The sequence below is a fragment of the Neofelis nebulosa genome, chromosome 5, assembly GCF_028018385.1.
Source record: "Neofelis nebulosa isolate mNeoNeb1 chromosome 5, mNeoNeb1.pri, whole genome shotgun sequence".
In the NCBI taxonomy this organism is placed as follows: domain Eukaryota; kingdom Metazoa; phylum Chordata; class Mammalia; order Carnivora; family Felidae; genus Neofelis; species Neofelis nebulosa.
The window spans coordinates 46853338-46870737 of record NC_080786.1 but is presented as its reverse complement, the minus strand read 5'-3'; the positions used below and the strand labels follow the sequence as shown (position 1 = coordinate 46870737).

Genomic DNA, 17400 nt, shown 5'->3' with positions numbered 1-17400 from the left:
GAATAAATCTCACATTGTAATTGGTTTCTGATTAAAAATGTACTGTCTGCATAAACTGTTAAAACTTACTTACCCACCTTCAAATTCATACTTACCAAATGATCTTTTCTTCAACTAGTGCATAGTCTGTAACTTTGGCATGGGAGTCACATGCTTAATATCACTCCACTGTGCTGAAGAGATCTGTTTAAACAAATCACAAAGCTGTGATACAGGACAGAACACCAAGGCAAAAACATTTCAGCTTCTTCTATTTAAAGTCATCATGGTATTTAAGAATGCAGGCAAACTACAGGTTACTTCAAGTTTTAGATCATCATTCTCCCACAAACCTTCAAATCATGTTCTAGGTAAGAGCTCTGAAATTCCAGCGTTCACAGTGACGTTGCACCTGCATGTAGAATTCTCTACCTTCCCTGATTCGGCAGCTATTCTAGAACTGAGGATCCACATTTTGTTACTTTTCCTTCAGCAAGACCAACAGTCTCTGATAATATTTATCCAGGTTCTGTAAATTTGGGCTAAATTTTCAACATGTTAAATTAAAATGTTTTTGTTTCTTCATTTAAAATATCCAGAGAAAATTTTACATTTTTTGTGTGTGTAAAAATAGAGCAAGTATGTGTTATGTAATGGGATGATTATTATCTTTCTTATGTTCTCTTATTTCCCCCACTCTCATAGCCTGAGTACCCCAGAAAAGAGTCTGAACCAAAATGTATATATTAATGCTCTTTGGTAGGGGTGAAACATTATGTGCAAGGGCAGTGAGAGTGAAGGAAAAAGGGAAATGAGGCAGGAGTGAGGAGGAGAAATGAATCCAGTTGTCTGTGATTTTACAAGAAAATTCAGTCAGTTATTATTTAGTCATATGGGATATCTCTGGACAAGCTTCATGTCTCTTAGGTGGGCGTGGGGTTTGGGGAAAAGAGTAATTCATCTGATGGTTCTACTATTTCTCACTGGTCACATCTGCTCCAGGGTCTATGATGTCCCCACACTCCTGGGTTGTATGATCTAGCTCTTCTACAGAACAACAGAGAAACCATACCCTTTACAGCTTTGACCCGGCCAGTGGTTTGGAGACAGTGGTCACTAACAGTTGGGGGGTTCTTGATCTATAGTGATGATGGCAGCAGTTGGACTTTATCATCCCCAGAACTGTTTATGTCAAAGCTAGGGCTGCTCAGGCCAAGAACAAAGTCAGGAAGTTGAGGTCTGGAGAGTACACGTCAGTGCAGCCTATTGGGCAGTACATAACTGGGTCTACACACAGCTGGGTTGATCTTTAAAGGTCATTTATTCCAAATGTGACTTTAAAAATATGAGGAGATATTTTTTTTTTTTTAATTTTTTTTCAACGTTTTTTATTTATTTTTGGGACAGAGAGAGACAGAGCATGAATGGGGGAGGGGCAGAGAGAGAGGGAGACACAGAATCGGAAACAGGCTCCAGGCTCCGAGCCATCAGCCCAGAGCCTGACGCGGGGCTCGAACTCACGGACCGCGAGATCGTGACCTGGCTGAAGTCGGACGCTTAACCGACTGCGCCACCCAGGCGCCCCGATATTTTCATCTTCAGTTAAAATGGAGTAATAAAGACTGAATTTACCCTCCCATTGGAGACAATTCCCCCATAAGGCAAAGTATATAAAACAACAGTTTTCAAGACACACAGTGTCAGATGATGAAGGAGAGTGCAACCTGAGAAATAGGAAACAAAAAGGTGAGCCTAACAAATGCTTCCTTAAGACTTTCTGGGCTAAGGGGCGCCTAGAGTGGCTCAGCTGGTTAAAGCATTGGACTCTTAGTTTCAGCTCAGGTCATGATTTCAGGGTTCATGGGTTTAAACCCTGCAGTGGGTTCTGTGCTGATTGCACAAAGCCTGCTTGGGATTCTCTCTCTTCCTCTCTGTCCCCTGTCCCCCCCACCACTTATGCTCTCTTTCTCTCTCTCAAAATAAATAAATAAACTTTAAAAAAAGTTTCTAGGCTAAGAGAGCTCCAGTAGGAGCCTAGTGTATGGAGGACATGGAACTGTGTGTGTAAACTGAGGTAGCTAGAATTTGCAGTGCAGAGTATCAGGAAGAAGAGAGCAAGAAAGAGAGAGAGAGAGAGAGAGAGAGAGAGAGAGAGAGAGAGAAAGCAAGCAAGCAAGCGAGCATGCTCCAGGAAGATACCCCTTGAGTATGCGACTGGATACTAACACATGCATGGAGACTACTCCAGTCCAGGCTGAGGAAAGAACCATCTGATAGTTTTAGAAGTAACAATGCCTAGCACTCACACAGGATTTGGAGTAATGTTTGTTACCACCAGCTGAACTGGAAAACCTCATGATGAAATGGCACTGGGTAAACAAGAGACTTCCCTGAATCGTGGGAATCTTTAGCCTTACCTAGAATTGCTCTGATTCTAACAAATATAAAATCAAGACCCAAAAAGAACAGGGGCACCTGGGTGGCTCAGTCGGTTGAGCGACCGACTTCGGCTCAGGTCATGATCTCATGGTTTGTGAGTTCGAGCCCCATCAGGCTCTGTGCTGACAGCTCAGAGCCTGGAGCCTGCTTCTGATTCTGTGTCTCCCTCTCTCTCTCTGCCCCTCCCCTGCTCATGCTCTGTCTCTCTCTGTCTCAGAAATAAATAAACATTAAAACAATTTTTTAAAGAAAAAAAATTTAAAAAGACCCAAAAAGAACAAATTGCAAGTAACTTAAATGCATCATAGAACAAACCTCATGAATATTTGTATAAAAACAAAATGATCCAGAACTCAATAGAGTAAAATTCATGACTGGCAAAAACAAAAAACAAACAAAAACACCCCCCAAACCATTATACCCTTGCAAAGCAATAATAAAATATAAGCCACATTGAGGAGAAAAAAAACCCCAATAAATTGAAACTGGACTAGAAGTAATAAAATGTTAAAACCAACAAATGAGGACATTGATACTGCTAGTACAACTATATTACATATGTTCAAAGAGTTGAGGAGAGGCATGGAAGATATAAATTCACCCAATTTGCTTCTAAACATAAAAAGTTTGATGTGTGACATGAAAAAAAAATCTGAATGCGATTAAGCAAGTTAGGAGACATTAAAAAGGAAATATTTTAGAATGGTTAAACTTGAAAATGTTGACCACACCAAATGTTGATAACGAAGTAGAGAAACTGGATATCTCGTGAACTGCTTATGGGAATGTCCAATAATATAACTACTTTGAGAGATTGACAGTTTCTTAATCTGTTTAACATATGTGTGCAATATAATCTAGTCACTCCACTCCTTAGCATTTTCTCAAAGACAATGAAAGCCTACATCCCTACAAAGAACTGGGCACAAGTTCACACAATAGCTTTATTTGTAATATTCTACTAAAAAGACCAAAATGTCTATCAACAGGTTAATGAGTTGGCAAACTTTGGTATGCCTATGTAATGGATACTTGTCAGCAAGAAAAAGGAATGAACTATTGATATATGCTACAAAATGGATGAATATTAACATCGTTATACTGAGTGGTAGAATTGAGACAAGAAAGCATACATACAGTATGATTCCAGTTATATAAAATTCTAGAACATAAAAACTAATCTATAGTGACAGAAAGCCTATTAGTTGTTGCTTGGAGAAGGGGGAGGAGGGACAGAGAAGGTTGAGTGGGAATGACTGCAAGGATCCGTTGGTGGGTATTGATATACTCATGATCTTGATTGTGGTGATGGTTCACGGTAGGTACACATGAAAACTAATCAAATTGTATACTTTAAATATGTGCAGTATATTGTGTGGTGTTAAAAAAAAAAAGAACCTGGAGAACAAAGGTTTCACAGGGAGTCATAGGTAGACCGATTAAAGTCGTATTTCCTTTTTCTATAATGCATTTCCTTTATTCTTAAAAGTATTTGAAAACAACATTGATTATTAGACGTAGTGTCATGTGTAAATGCAATCCATAATAATTTACGGTTCTGTCCTACTTCTTCCAAAATCAAAGAAGCACAACTGCAACTGTTATTCACATGGATGTTGAAAGGCTGGGAGTCCACATGTTGATGGAGCCACCATAGCCATGGTTACAATATTGCTTATTGTGGACTCCATAACAACAAAGGATGTGGGATGAAAATTCACTAGTTTATACAGTAATATTCACTTCACACAGTGTTTGGAGTTTCTCACATTTTATCTTAGAGCCACCTGCAAGCTCATTAAACACAGATATCTGGGACCCATTACCAGTTTCTGACTGAGTAGGTGTGGTAGGGGGCTGAAAATTTTACATCTCTACCAAAATTACAGATGATGCTGATGCAGTTGCTCGAGGGACCACACTTTGAGAATCACTAAGATAAATGCCCCAGACAAAAAGAAAAGGAATCCCTTCATGCAGTTGAATTTAATTATTCATTTGGGTTTGGATTTAAATATGTCCAGGTGGCAGAGAGCAAGCAAGCATCTGAGCAGCCCAGTGGAAATACCCCCGTCAGATGCTCATCCGTCCTTTCCTGTTTCCTGGATCCATTTAGCTCACCACAAACCTATTTTGTAGGTGTAGGAGTCACACACAGATCTTTCTACTTTTCAAATTTAAAATGTTTAATGGTAGTCAAAGGTAGCACCGTGTGCAGTTGAAGCCTCGCAGAACCAATGAAGATCATTGTCCACTTTAAGTTCAACAAGGTGTTTAAACGCCTGTCCTATGTCACACTCTGTGTTAGGTACTTGATACTCAGTGGTGAGCAAGTTGGGCATGGTCTTTACCCCTTGGAAATTCCTGTCTATTGGAAAAATTGTCATTATATCAATAATCATACAAATAAAAGAGCACAATTATGACAAATGTACAGAAGGAGAGCTGTAAATATTATTGACGATCAGTACAAAAATAATGTTCCTGTGAAGACGATGCATGTAATTCTATAGCTTGATTGGATCTGTATCTGCCTCCAATTCTAATGATAATTTCTGATATAGTTTGCACCGGACAATTCTAATAGACAATTTTAAAGTGTATGGCACTCCACCTCCCATTTACACTTTCATTGCCTTTGGTTTTATCCCTGAATTTGTATCTTCTTTCTCTTGTAAGTTGATTTAACTTCTACCTTTTATTACTTTTATATTTTTAGAAGTTATGGTGTCAGCTTATTTAATGTTTATCTTTTCTTTGACTGATTTCATCTCAACCAAAATAGATCTCTTGTTTAATTTGTTATTGTACATTTGGAAGAGAATCAGATTTTCTGAGCTTCACTAAATTACTTCTTCTTTTATAAGACAAATGCTTCACAGGAGACCTTAATGTGAGTATTCAATAAATACTTTTCCTCCATTTCCCAATTTTTTTCCTTTATTCTTGCATGCACAGTAAGCTTGTGAAATTCATGAATGATAACTCTCAAAATTTTCTTGAAACCTGAAATTTAAGTATACCACAATGTTTGCATAAGCTTCTAGCTTTCACCTAAATGCCAGTATAGTCCCTCTTCTTATCATCTCACCTTTTAAACTTACATGAAGAGTTTTATGCAATGCAATTTTCACATTAAAAGGAAATTTTTAATTCCTTGTGAAGGTTACCGTGTAACTAATGATGAACAGAAAAAAATCAAAGTTGCCTCGAGAAGTAGGTGGGGAACAGTTGACCAAATTGGTGCTTTTTTTTTTCCTTTTCTCAGGTCTCAGGACATTTAGAACTTTACAGCATCAGAGCTGAGGGCCAAGCTCTCAGGGATCACAGCTTTGACAACATAATTGCCTGAGACATTCAAGGCTAGGCTCTATCACCAGCTGAGTGACTCACCAGCTCATGTAGAATACATGAGATTCAAATTTGTGACGGAGCAAAACTTCAAATAATTCCAAATTATGAATGCCAGGGTTGCTTGGGAATTGTTCATTCTGTCTTCCAGCATTTGTAAAATATTTATTCAACAAATTACAAGATCGTGGCCAGTGATGAATACCAAGCCTCTATACTTCATGTTCTATAATTATGCCAAGTTGTATAAAATCATAGACCTCAAGATCCTATGACATTATTTACAACTTGTTTCTTATTTCTCTGATAGCTACAATACCATTTTAGATCCTTATCCCATTCATCCATTTAAGCATTTTTGACATCTACTATGATGTAAGCACTTTGCCTACTTCATATGATAGGCTCTACTCACTTAAAAAGCCTACAGTTTGGGTAGAAAGAAACACAAACAGACCATTACAATAAAATGTGAAGAGTACTGTATCACAGGGAAGCCCAGAAAAGAAGAGGAAGAAAGACACATCAAGTTTATGAGGTTTAATCCAGTAAGTTTTCCCATTGATTTTCCTCTCATTCTGAACATGGTTCATGAAATAACATCATAAACATGTCCAGAGTCAGCAAGTACCACCCAGCACCTGTGTTTTAGGCCCCACTGCAGCTTTCATTATTAGCAGATCTGACACTTGCCTGTTCTAGTAAGTTATTATGGTTTCTATCAGGACATAGAAAATAGATGTGAAAATAGATGTGATAGACTTGGAATAGAATTTAGTCATGGGAAAAATGTCTGTTTTAGGTTAAAATATCATATCAAATAAATAGTTGCTAGGTGACAACACAGTGTGATTCATATTCTGCAAATGATATAGCTGTAAAAAAATTAAAACTTCGTTTTTCTTTAAAGCATTTTCTCATATTGTCTAACGATGCTAGGTCGGGGACTTTTTAAAAAATTTTTTTAATGATTATTTTTGGCACAGAGAGAGACAGAGCATGAGTGGGGGATGGGCAGAGAGAGAGGGAGACACAGAATCCAAAGCAGGCTCCAGGCTCTGAGCTGTCAGCACAGAACCCCACATGGGGATCAAACTCACAGACTGTGAGATCATGACCTGAGCCGAAGTCAGACGCTTAACCAACTGAGCCACCCAGGCACCCCTAGGTTGGGGACTTCTAATACTGTAGGACAAACACATTGACCATTAAATTTTTATTTCAGGAGGGAGTTACTGATACCCAAAGTCCCTGCTGAGACATGGTAGGGTTTTATGATGTGAGATTTGAGGTAGATTTTCCCACGACTTCCATTGTCTCAACTTACTCCAAAAAGGAAAAATAAAAACCTGTATTAAATGAAAGCCCAAAGAATTATTAGAATTGTATGGTTCCAAACAGGGCAAGAGAGTAATATAAGTAATGGGAACATATGTCAGTAGAAACTTACTTTCTCTTTTCCAAAGATAGTGTGCCCCTGTAGGGAGAGACTATCATTTGTTCTTTGGGCTGGCAATACTTAATTCTCTGTTCTGTACTTGGTAGGCACTCAATAAACATTCGGCAATGATTATAAAAATAATGAAGATGAAGTTATTTTAATTTTAAATTAAGTTAAATTCCAGGAAGGTTTTGTAATAAAAGTAAATTTAATATTTCTCCCAGCTCTATTCTTTGTTCTTTAGGACATTTCATAAGTATGTCTTGCCTGTTCAGAATGACACTATGCATTATTCTCAAAGGCATGAATTTTTTCAATCTCTGGAGTCATATTGATTTGGAATAAACATGTCCTTAAAATTCTAATTTAATGTTCTCAGAAAATTTTGCCATTATGGAAGTCACTTTCATATGTTCCTGTGAGAGTCAAGGGAGAGATTTGAATTTCTACTTGATTTCTTGCTTCTATTCAATTTCCTATCCAAGGTGTCAAATTTATCTCTCACTTGTGACTTTCATAGGAAGATATGAGGGCTCCAATGGCAGGAGGGAAAGGACTATATTTATAATTGTCAGTATTTTTATAGCAACAAGCTGCTGGATCAACAAAAGATAATATAGATTGAGCCATTTATATTCTTACAGCTATAATTTAATTTTACGTGGGAGAAATACATAACTTTTCTTTTATGTTTACTTAGCTATCTGTGTCTTGGAGCCCCGTTTTTGCCTTTGAATTGCCAGTTATCCTAATACTGTTTTTATCTTTTATTTTCTGTGAAAGCAGAAGAAAAAATTTTTAAGTGTAATGACTATAAAAGGAAATGACACCTTATAAAAGGCATTGTTAAAATGAAGTACTAAATGTCAAGATTCTTTAAGCACAGGAGAAAATTTACATTAGTTTCTAATTATACTCTATCAGCAAATTAAAAAATACAGAGTCTAAAACTGGAATAAGCCTACAAATGAATCAAAATTGCATTTAAAATGTCTTTTCTTTACCAGATGATCAAAGTACCTATTTTTTTTTTTCTGTGTGAAATGCCACCTGTTCTATACAGCTTTCCTGATTGGTTGAAAATGAAATTGAAAATTCTGTGCTTTTTCACATCCACCTCAATCATATCTTTTCATTTTGCATTTTGTAGTTTCTCATAATTTCTCCTTTAATAATCAGTTTCTTATCCATCTAGATGTCCATGTCCTGTGACAGTCTTTGAAGAAAATATATACGCTATGGTAGTAGATTGAATGCTGCTATTACATTAGGTAATCACCCACTCTGCTTCTCTATTTTCCTTAAGAGTTCATGAAAACAAAAGGAAGACAAATCTCCTTATTGACCGAAAATTACACTAACAATTCAACAGACGAGCTTCAACAGATGATGAGCAAAGTTGAAATCATATAATTTTGACTAATCCTTCCATTTCAAAGCAAGTTTGACTAAATGTGTAGTCATATTGATCATAAAATCTGTTTTGTTTGATTATTTCCAGTTGCTAATTAATAAACTGTGGAGTTTAAAAAATAGAGGGGACTATAAATTAAAAATCGAGCTACATTCCTGACTTTGTACATGACCATGAGAATGTCAAGTCTCAACTATCCTCAGGTGAGTTATGAAGAAACAAGCCTCTAGAATTTTCTGAAGATTGAAAGCAATAATCCCTCCAACAGTTTTTTTTTTTTAGAAAGTTAAAAGAGCATAAAATTGATACGCAAGCTAGATATAATGACTTATTTCAAACTACTACATAGAGACACTGGTTAATTAAGCTATGTTTAATTGGAATTTGATTATTACCATGAAGATGAGTATTATTTTTTTCATGTGTCACTAAGACCATATGTTTTCAATAAACTCTTTGAGACTCACCTTAACAGTTACCGCATGAGAACAAAGAAAAAAATAAGTTTCATTTCTGTATTTCTCTATTTAGAATTATTGAGGAGAAAGGCCAATGACCACATCAAAATATAGTTCTTTGAGGTAAGTACCTTAGCGTTGTCAGCACAACATGAAATATTTAAGATTTCTGCAACAGGAACTAAAATGGGCATTTTGTCACACAATACCAGATATGCCATTTCAGTTGGAATGCATAGAAGTAAAGCATTAAACACACCAGATAACCTTATGAAACTATAGTCTCATATCTAAGTTAAAATCATGCAAGAGTATCCATAAAACTTGTGCTTGTAAAATTCTAGAAAAGGATTTATCTTGTTTTTTCATTATTTAAAAAAATTTTCTTTTATATTTATTTATTTTTGAGAGACAGAGGGAGACAGAGCGTGAGCGGGGGAGGGGCAGAGAGAGAAGGAGACACAGAATCCGAAGCAGGCTCCAGGCTCCCAGTTGTTAGCACGGAGCCTGACATGGGGTTTGAACATGAACCATGAGATCATGACCTGAGCTGAAGTCGGATGCTCACCTGACTGAGCCAGCCAGGCACCTGTCTTGTTATTTATTTTTAATGTTTATTTATTTTGGAGAGAGAGGGGAGGGAGGGGCAGAGAGAGGATAATGTATGTCATTTTTAAGATTCCACTATAGGAATAGGCATTCCCTATCCCACTACCCCACCATCTTTCTAGTATAGTATGCACACTACATTAGCAGGAACAAATATTCCTTCCTTTGGATCTTCTCTTCCACACTCTGGACATTTTAAAATAACGATTTGTCTTCTATAAGACAAGTCATCAACTAAAATATACAGATATAAATAATCTATTTATAGAGAGGCTAATTATATCAATCCAAATAGAACCAAAATTCCTTCATATTTGGACTTGTCCATTGGCAAATAAATGTAAGAAGCTGGCCAAAGTATAATTTAATCCCAATGGGACTGCTATTTAAGGAAAACAAAACAAAAATTCTTAACTTTAACCAATTCTCTTCTATACTCCCCTCTGGGCACATAAATAATAAAAACAACTAATCCCATAGGGATAAATCCATGTCCCCTCCCCAACTTCTTCTTCCTCTTTAATTAGGGACAAAACAACTAAGCAGTACAGTTTGAATATAAACTTGCCAGTATTTCTAAAATGTTACATAAGAAAATTGTCACTAGTATATTAAGAAGAATTCTAACTTGGTACAACATAATCCACAGAGTAAGAAGTCAGGCCTAGAGGGAAAATGAAAGGTCAAAGAGTTGGTTCCAAAAAATCTTCCAACTCTAATGAAATAGTTTGTATTACACAAGGTCTCCAGTCAAAAGCTACTATAAAACCTCAGTCTAAAAATTTTCAGCTTATTTAGGCATTAGAGAGCAATTAAAGCAGCCATGATTAGAGGTACAGATTAAAAAGAGAATGGAAACACACTAAAGGGAACTATACTTGTTTAGCTGCTTTCTCCCATTGAAACATTTACTATTATTTGCCATTTCATAGCGGGACGCTCAGAGTTTAAGCAGAAAGTCTGTCTAGAGTGTTTGTCAAACTTGGGATGTGGTAAAAATATAATGGCTAAAAAGGTAGGTCAGACTCAAACGAGCAAGATCTAGAGAAAATGACTTTGTAAGGAAGTGAGGACAACCTTTTTTTGCTTGAGTCATTTGTCAAGCATTAACATTTCAAGGTGTAAGAGACTGAAGAACTAAGAAGGAAGCAGGTTAGAAGGCAAAACAAACAAACAAACAAAAAAACCAAACCCTTTTAGCAGTCTCACAGCACCAAAAGAACACAAATTGGAAATCAGAATCTTCCAAGAAAGAGAGGCAATGGTAAAACTCAAATTTTTCAGGAATACGGGCAAAGTAAAAATATTACAGCTTCTACAAAGCTTCAAACCAGTTCTCAAACTTTATTAATCCTAGCTAAGACTGAGAGAATCTGCCCTTATACTAACTACTCACTAGAATAATTAAATATTCTTTGATAAAGATAATGTCATATAGAGCTTCCTGTCGCCTTTTATATACAATGTTTAGAATTCAAAACAAATCTACAATAGTACCAAATGATCAAAAAACAAGAGAAGGAATAGGTACTAGAAACAGACCCACAGATGATCAAGATAGTGAAATGATAAAACAGAAATGTAAAAATAATTGTAATCAATAAAATAGATGACAAAATAGTTTCAAAAAACATAAGAATATATATATATAACATATAACATATAACATATATATAACATATAACATGCATATAGAATATATATAAATATAAATATAAATATAAATATAAATATAAATATAAAATATTCAAATGGTAGTTCCAGAACTGAAGGATACAATAACTGAAAAGAATATTTGTGGGTAAATTACCAGCAGATTAGATATAAGAAAACAAAAATGTAGGTCAGAAAATAACCAGATTGAAAAACAAAGAGAAAAGAAGGTTGATCGAAAAAAGAAAAAAGATTAGGAGACATAAGTAATATCGTAAATGGTAAAATGCATATGTAGAAGAAAAGAGAGAAGAGAGAACATGAGACTGAAGCAATAGTTGAAGAGACAATGGCAAAACATTTTCCAAGGCTGTAGAAAGATATCAAGATACAGTTTTTTTTTTCATTTTTTAATGTTTATTTATTTTTGAGAGAGAGAGAGAGAGAGAGCATGAGAAGGGGAGAGGCCACGAGAGAGGGAGACAGAATCCTAAGCAGACTCCAGGCTCTGAGCTGTCAGCACAGAGCCTGACATGGGGCTCGAACTCATCAAATGTGAGATCATCATCTGAGCTGAAGTCTGATGCTTAACTGACTGAGCCATCCAGGAGCCCCTCAAGACACAGTTTTACAAAGAACTGCTACTCTCCAAAATTATAAATACCCAAAACATCACATCTATGCACAATTTAGTAAAACTGATGAAAAAAATAAAGGGAAAATAAAATCTTGAAAACAGCCAGTGTAAAGAAAAAAAATCCCACATTATTTGACTTCTCCAACTAGCAGTAAAGGGCTCTTATTCTTACATTTTCTTACATTCTTACAGTGATATATTTCTCTAACTGAATTCATCCTAATGTCCCTTATCTTAGAAATTCAAAAAAATTCAAAAATAAATGTGTATAGCTTGGTAATTTGAATGACAAATAGTCACATTAAAAAAATCAGCTTGAGGACATTTAATCATTTCTCCTTTTCCAGCCTGAAATCTTTTCCCTTTATAATTTTATTTTGAAATTTAGGAGGTGACATTTGTTTCTTAATTGGGAATTTTAACCTTGAGACCAACTCTTCAACTTGATTTACCATTTTCTCATGAGCTATCCTCCACTGACTCACTCAAAATACAAACTTCGAAGTTCTTAAATTCACAGTGACCATGAAATTTGAATCTTTATCTTTTGGTCATAATACCATTATACAATATTTATAAGGATGTAGGAAAGAATTATTTTACATTTAGGAAGATAAAACTGTATTCTTTAAGTGGTAATTCTCTTATTTTCCTGTGTAATTCCCTGATGATGAGTGATGTTGAGCATCTTTTCATGTGTCTGTTAGCCATCTGGATGTCTTTGGAAAAGTCTATTCATGTTTTCTGTCCATTTCTTCACTGGATTACTGTGTTTTGGATGTTGAGTTTGGTTAGTTCTTTATAGATTTTGGATACTAATCCTTTGTCTGATATATCATTTGCAAATATCTTCCCCCATTCTGTTGTTGCCTTTTAGTTTTGTTGATTGTTTCCTTTGCTGTGCAGAAGATTTTTATTTTAATGAGGTCCCAATAGTTCATTTTTGCTTTTATTTCAGAAAAATTAAACCTTGCTATTTGCAACAATGTGGATAGACTAGAGTGTATTATAATAAGTGAAATAAGTCAGAGAAAGACAAATATCATATAATTTCACTTATATGTGGAATTTAAGAAACACAACAGATAAACTTAGGGGAAGGGAAGGGAAGATAAGATAAAAACATAAGAGGCAAGCCATGAGAGACTTAACAATAGAGAACAAACTGAGGGTTGCTAGAGGGGAAGTGGGAGGGGGGATGGGTTAAATGGGTGATGAACACTAAGGAGGACACTTGGGATGAGCATTGGGTGTCATATGTAAGAAATGAATCACTGGGTTCTACTCCTAAAGCCAAGATGACACTGTATGTTAACAAACTTGTATTTAAATTAAAAAAAAAATACACAGTAGCCCACCATGCTGGTTTCTATTTAAACCAAATTTGAAAGAAAAATCATCATTTCTTTTGGATTTATATTTTGTTCATTTTTCATTGGGACAGACTTTCATCTAAACAAGAAGAAACACGTGAACTACAATGGTCAATATGAGGAACAAAGACTGATGGAAGAGGAAGCAAAAAGGCAATGGAGGAAATAATTTAGGAAATTATGGTATAAAAAGTAGAAAAGAGAGGTAGAAAGGAATTATTCAAGAAAATATAAAAGGGAAAGAGTCAGTATTAGACATTCAGATTCAACAGATATTTTTGAACCTCTGTGGGCTTGCCTGTGTGCTGGGCTCTGAACAAAATGAAAAAAGCCTCTGCTTCCAAGGAACTTATATTGTAGTTGTTGTGTATCAGTTAAGATTAGGTGGTCTATATGAAAAAAAAATGTGTGAAAAGATTTTAAAAGTCACATTGTTTTTCTTTAACCCAAAAGAAAACTGAACTTAACCTAGTGTCGGTTAAATTCTACCCTGAAGGCAATTCACTGTTCAAAACAGCTGCTGTGGCCCCAGCTTCCCCATCCATTACCAGACAGCAAGAAAGGGGAAGAGAAAATAAAGCAAAAGGGAAATATTATCCCTTAAGGAACCAACCATGCTAGGAGTCTCTTCCCAAAACTTTTAACTTCTAACTCATTAGTCAGGGCTTAGTCATGTTGAAACCTTTAACATATATGGAAGAGTGGGAAATAAAATATTTTTGTTGGGCATATCGCTGCTCCAAATAATACTAGTTGTTTGCTCTTAAAGCAGAAAGGGAGAATGGATAGCATGTAGGGATCCAGTTGGCTCCGCCATGGATAGAAATGTGAACAATGTGATCTTTGATTATTATTTTATATTTATTTGCTTCTTATGGTCTTCAAACCATGGATATATTTATAATGATAAAAAAAATAGAGACTTATGTTGCCTGAGTCTATTTTCTCCTAGTTGGCCCTATCAGTTATTGTTCATCTAAATCTACTTTTCCTTTTTTCCATTCCCTAAGAGCTTACTTGTTTTTAGTGGAACTGGGAAAATTGTTTAAACTCCAACGTGACTCACAGAACTACTTGCAGATGTTGCCTTTGAACATTTGGAGACTAATGAGAGCTGCACACTAATCTCATTAGATTATTCACAAATAAAAACAATAATTTTATATTCTTAATAGTTTAAGATCCAGAGATTTGGCACAAGACACTGCCAATTCAACCCCATTTGCAGTTACTCATACTGAGGACATATCTAAATAAGTTCCAGAAGCACCTTAAAGTTTCAATCCCATTATAATTCCTGTGGCTAATTACTGGTGGCAGAAGGACTGAGTTTCTCTTTCACATATTAGTTTTGGAAAGTTAAACTCTGTTAGAGTACTAATAAGGAGTATGCTGATTGTTTCTCAGCTCCTACTTCCCTCCCTCACACTATTAGAAAATAAATGAATGGTTAAATCTTTCTCTGAATCAATCATGCAATTTCCTGAGCACAGGAGCTTTACAATTTGCAGTATGCTTTTACCTGTAGTATCTCACTTTATTCTCATACTTTCCCTGTAAAGCATAACAATTTGCAGTTATTACCCACATTGTACCGTATCTGAGGGTCTGAGGAGTGACCTGAATTGTTCAAGTCACTCGGCCTGTAAAATTTGAACTATGACCGATTAAAAAACATTTTTTCACTATAATTAATGTCCTTTTAATCTACCCACAAATTTTCAGTAAAATTATTTTCCTATGTTGTTGTTACCAATACAGAAGAAAAAACAAAAAACCAAAATTTTTCTATGTTTCTTCTGCATTCCCCTCTTTTAATTACATTCATACACACTTTCACATCTCTCCCTTTTCTTCCCTTCCAGAGCAATTTGTTTTGTAGCTATCCCTTAATTAATGCCCGTTCTTCACCCATTGGTATAAAGGGCAGGAATGAAATATCAAAACTTGCTTTGTAATTGTAGATTCACTCCTGCCGCGAGGCTGAATGAAAGGAATAAAATTTCAATTAAGCAATTACGGAGGAGTGCCGCTGAAAGCCTCAGGGGTGCAACTGTTCCTCTCCATGATTTTTGCAGCCCTCATTGACCATATGTTGAATTTCCATTTTCCATGGTTTCCTCTCAGGCGGAAATCTCCACATATTGACATGTGTGTAATGGAGGAGCACCACGTGAGGCCCAGTTTTGTATTTATCCAAGCCCACTTGCTTCAATGTCTGTGACAAGAGTAGAATGGGTACCAGCAAGAGGCCGGACATTTTCGATGCCCTGTCAAAGCCTGGCTGTTCTTGGTCCTGTGATGATATGGAAATGGTTCCCTTCTTATTGTGCAAGCCAAGCTCACATGTGGATTAGCCCTTTGAACACCAAGTCCATTTCTTTGCTTTCATTGTTTAGTACTTGTAAGCCAGAACCTGCATAAAGAGTAGGCATTCCCGTTTCCAACCACGTAGACTGACTTCAGAAAGCCTAAGAGAGGCGAGCTCATAGAGTCACGTTGTCTCCAAGATACCAAAGAAGCCAAGTTTGATTGTGTTTTCCTGTCTTTCAACTCATAGACTTAAGGTTCCTGCGACTTGTGAGCACAAACTATCACTCTATAGATACTCAAGGCACTTGGAATCAGTCACCACATGTCTACCCACTGGAATTAATTTGGAGTAACAACATGTTCTGTGGATATTTCTTAGTTGCTTTTTTTTTTCAGTGCCTTTGCTCTGAGATTATAAAGCACATATTTAAAAAATTATAATAGTTCTAAATGTGAAAATAATGCTTTAATACTAATGTAATATACTAGTACTACTAATATGCTACATTTACATTACAATTCAAATTTGTCATGTCATTATTGTTTCTTTGCATTGCTGACCTTGATGTTAAGAAACAGAAACACGTGGAAGCAGTAGTGATCTTTTGTATCATTATTTTATGAAAGGGGATCTAGGATTCTGAAGCAGAAGTATTCAGGAGTTTGTTTTTAAATGTTAATACCATTGTCAATATACTCTAGAACTTAAAAAATGTTACAAAGAGTGCTGAAGAAAGAACTTTATTTTTTAAAAAACATGAAAAATAAAAAGGAATATTCATTGAATCTTCTCCAGTCCCTATCCCTGATACCTGAGCCTGCAGAAGTGAACACAGACCACACTATCCTTTGCAAACAGGGTTTCGAGGGCTCCCTGTAGGACCAAGCCCAGTGTCCTCACTGGTGCATTCCAAACTGTAAGGGTCTGATCCATGCTTTGTGTAACTTCTCTATTTCCACTGTCTCACTTAAGTTCCAGTAATAACATTTTACTGAATTTTCCTGAATAGTTTTAAGCCTTTACATAATTTTCCTAAATTGCTTCAGCCTACAATGATCTTCCTTTCTTATGGATTGAATTGTGTTCCCCCCAAAAGATATGTTGAAGTTATAACCCCCAGTATCTCAGAATGTGACCTTATTTTGAAATAAGGTTAATGTAGATGTGATTAGTTAGGGTAGGTGGCCACTAATACAGCATGACTTGTGTGCTTACTCATAAGACAATGGCCATATGAAGATTCAAACACACAGGGAGAAGTGATGTATCTGCAATGACTGCCAACCATCACCAAAAGCCAGGTGAGAGGCATGGAGCAGATTGTCCCTCATGAAAAAACCCTTAGAAAAAACCAACCCTATAGACACTTTGATTGTGGACTTCCAGCTTCCAGAAATATGAGAGAATACATTTTTGGTGTTTTAAGCTACCCACCGTGTGGTGTTTTATTACAGCAGCCCTAGGAAATGACTATATTCTCCATTTCCAGCTGCTATTGTCTGCCCATTCTATGGAGCACAGTTTAAACATAATCGCTATTCTCCCTAGTTCTTCCCTGAAGGAAGGCTATCAGAAATCTCTTACACCTACCTCATTTCCTCTCACCCTACCTTGTTACTCTAGCCATTTCTATGCAGTCAGCTGCCTACAGACACAACCTGACAGGACCTCATTCAATAACAGGCCATGTCTTTACTTTCTTCCCCTAACCTTCTCTGCTTCCACCAATCTG

General features: G+C 36.1%; 1 long non-coding RNA gene across 2 annotated transcripts in view; it reads left to right on the top strand.

Moving 5' to 3' along the window:
• LOC131512038 (uncharacterized) overlaps positions 1 to 17097 on the top strand; it is a 52604-nt gene extending 35507 nt beyond the window's left edge. Inside the window, exons 2-4 of one of the 2 annotated variants that reach the window (XR_009261884.1) lie at positions 8712 to 8827; positions 9156 to 9205; positions 13426 to 17097. This is a non-coding gene — a long non-coding RNA (uncharacterized LOC131512038). The remainder of the gene's footprint in view (positions 1 to 8711; positions 8828 to 9155; positions 9206 to 13425) is intronic. The other variant, XR_009261883.1, reaches the window with a different exon arrangement.
• The last annotated feature ends 303 nt before the right edge of the window (positions 17098 to 17400 follow it).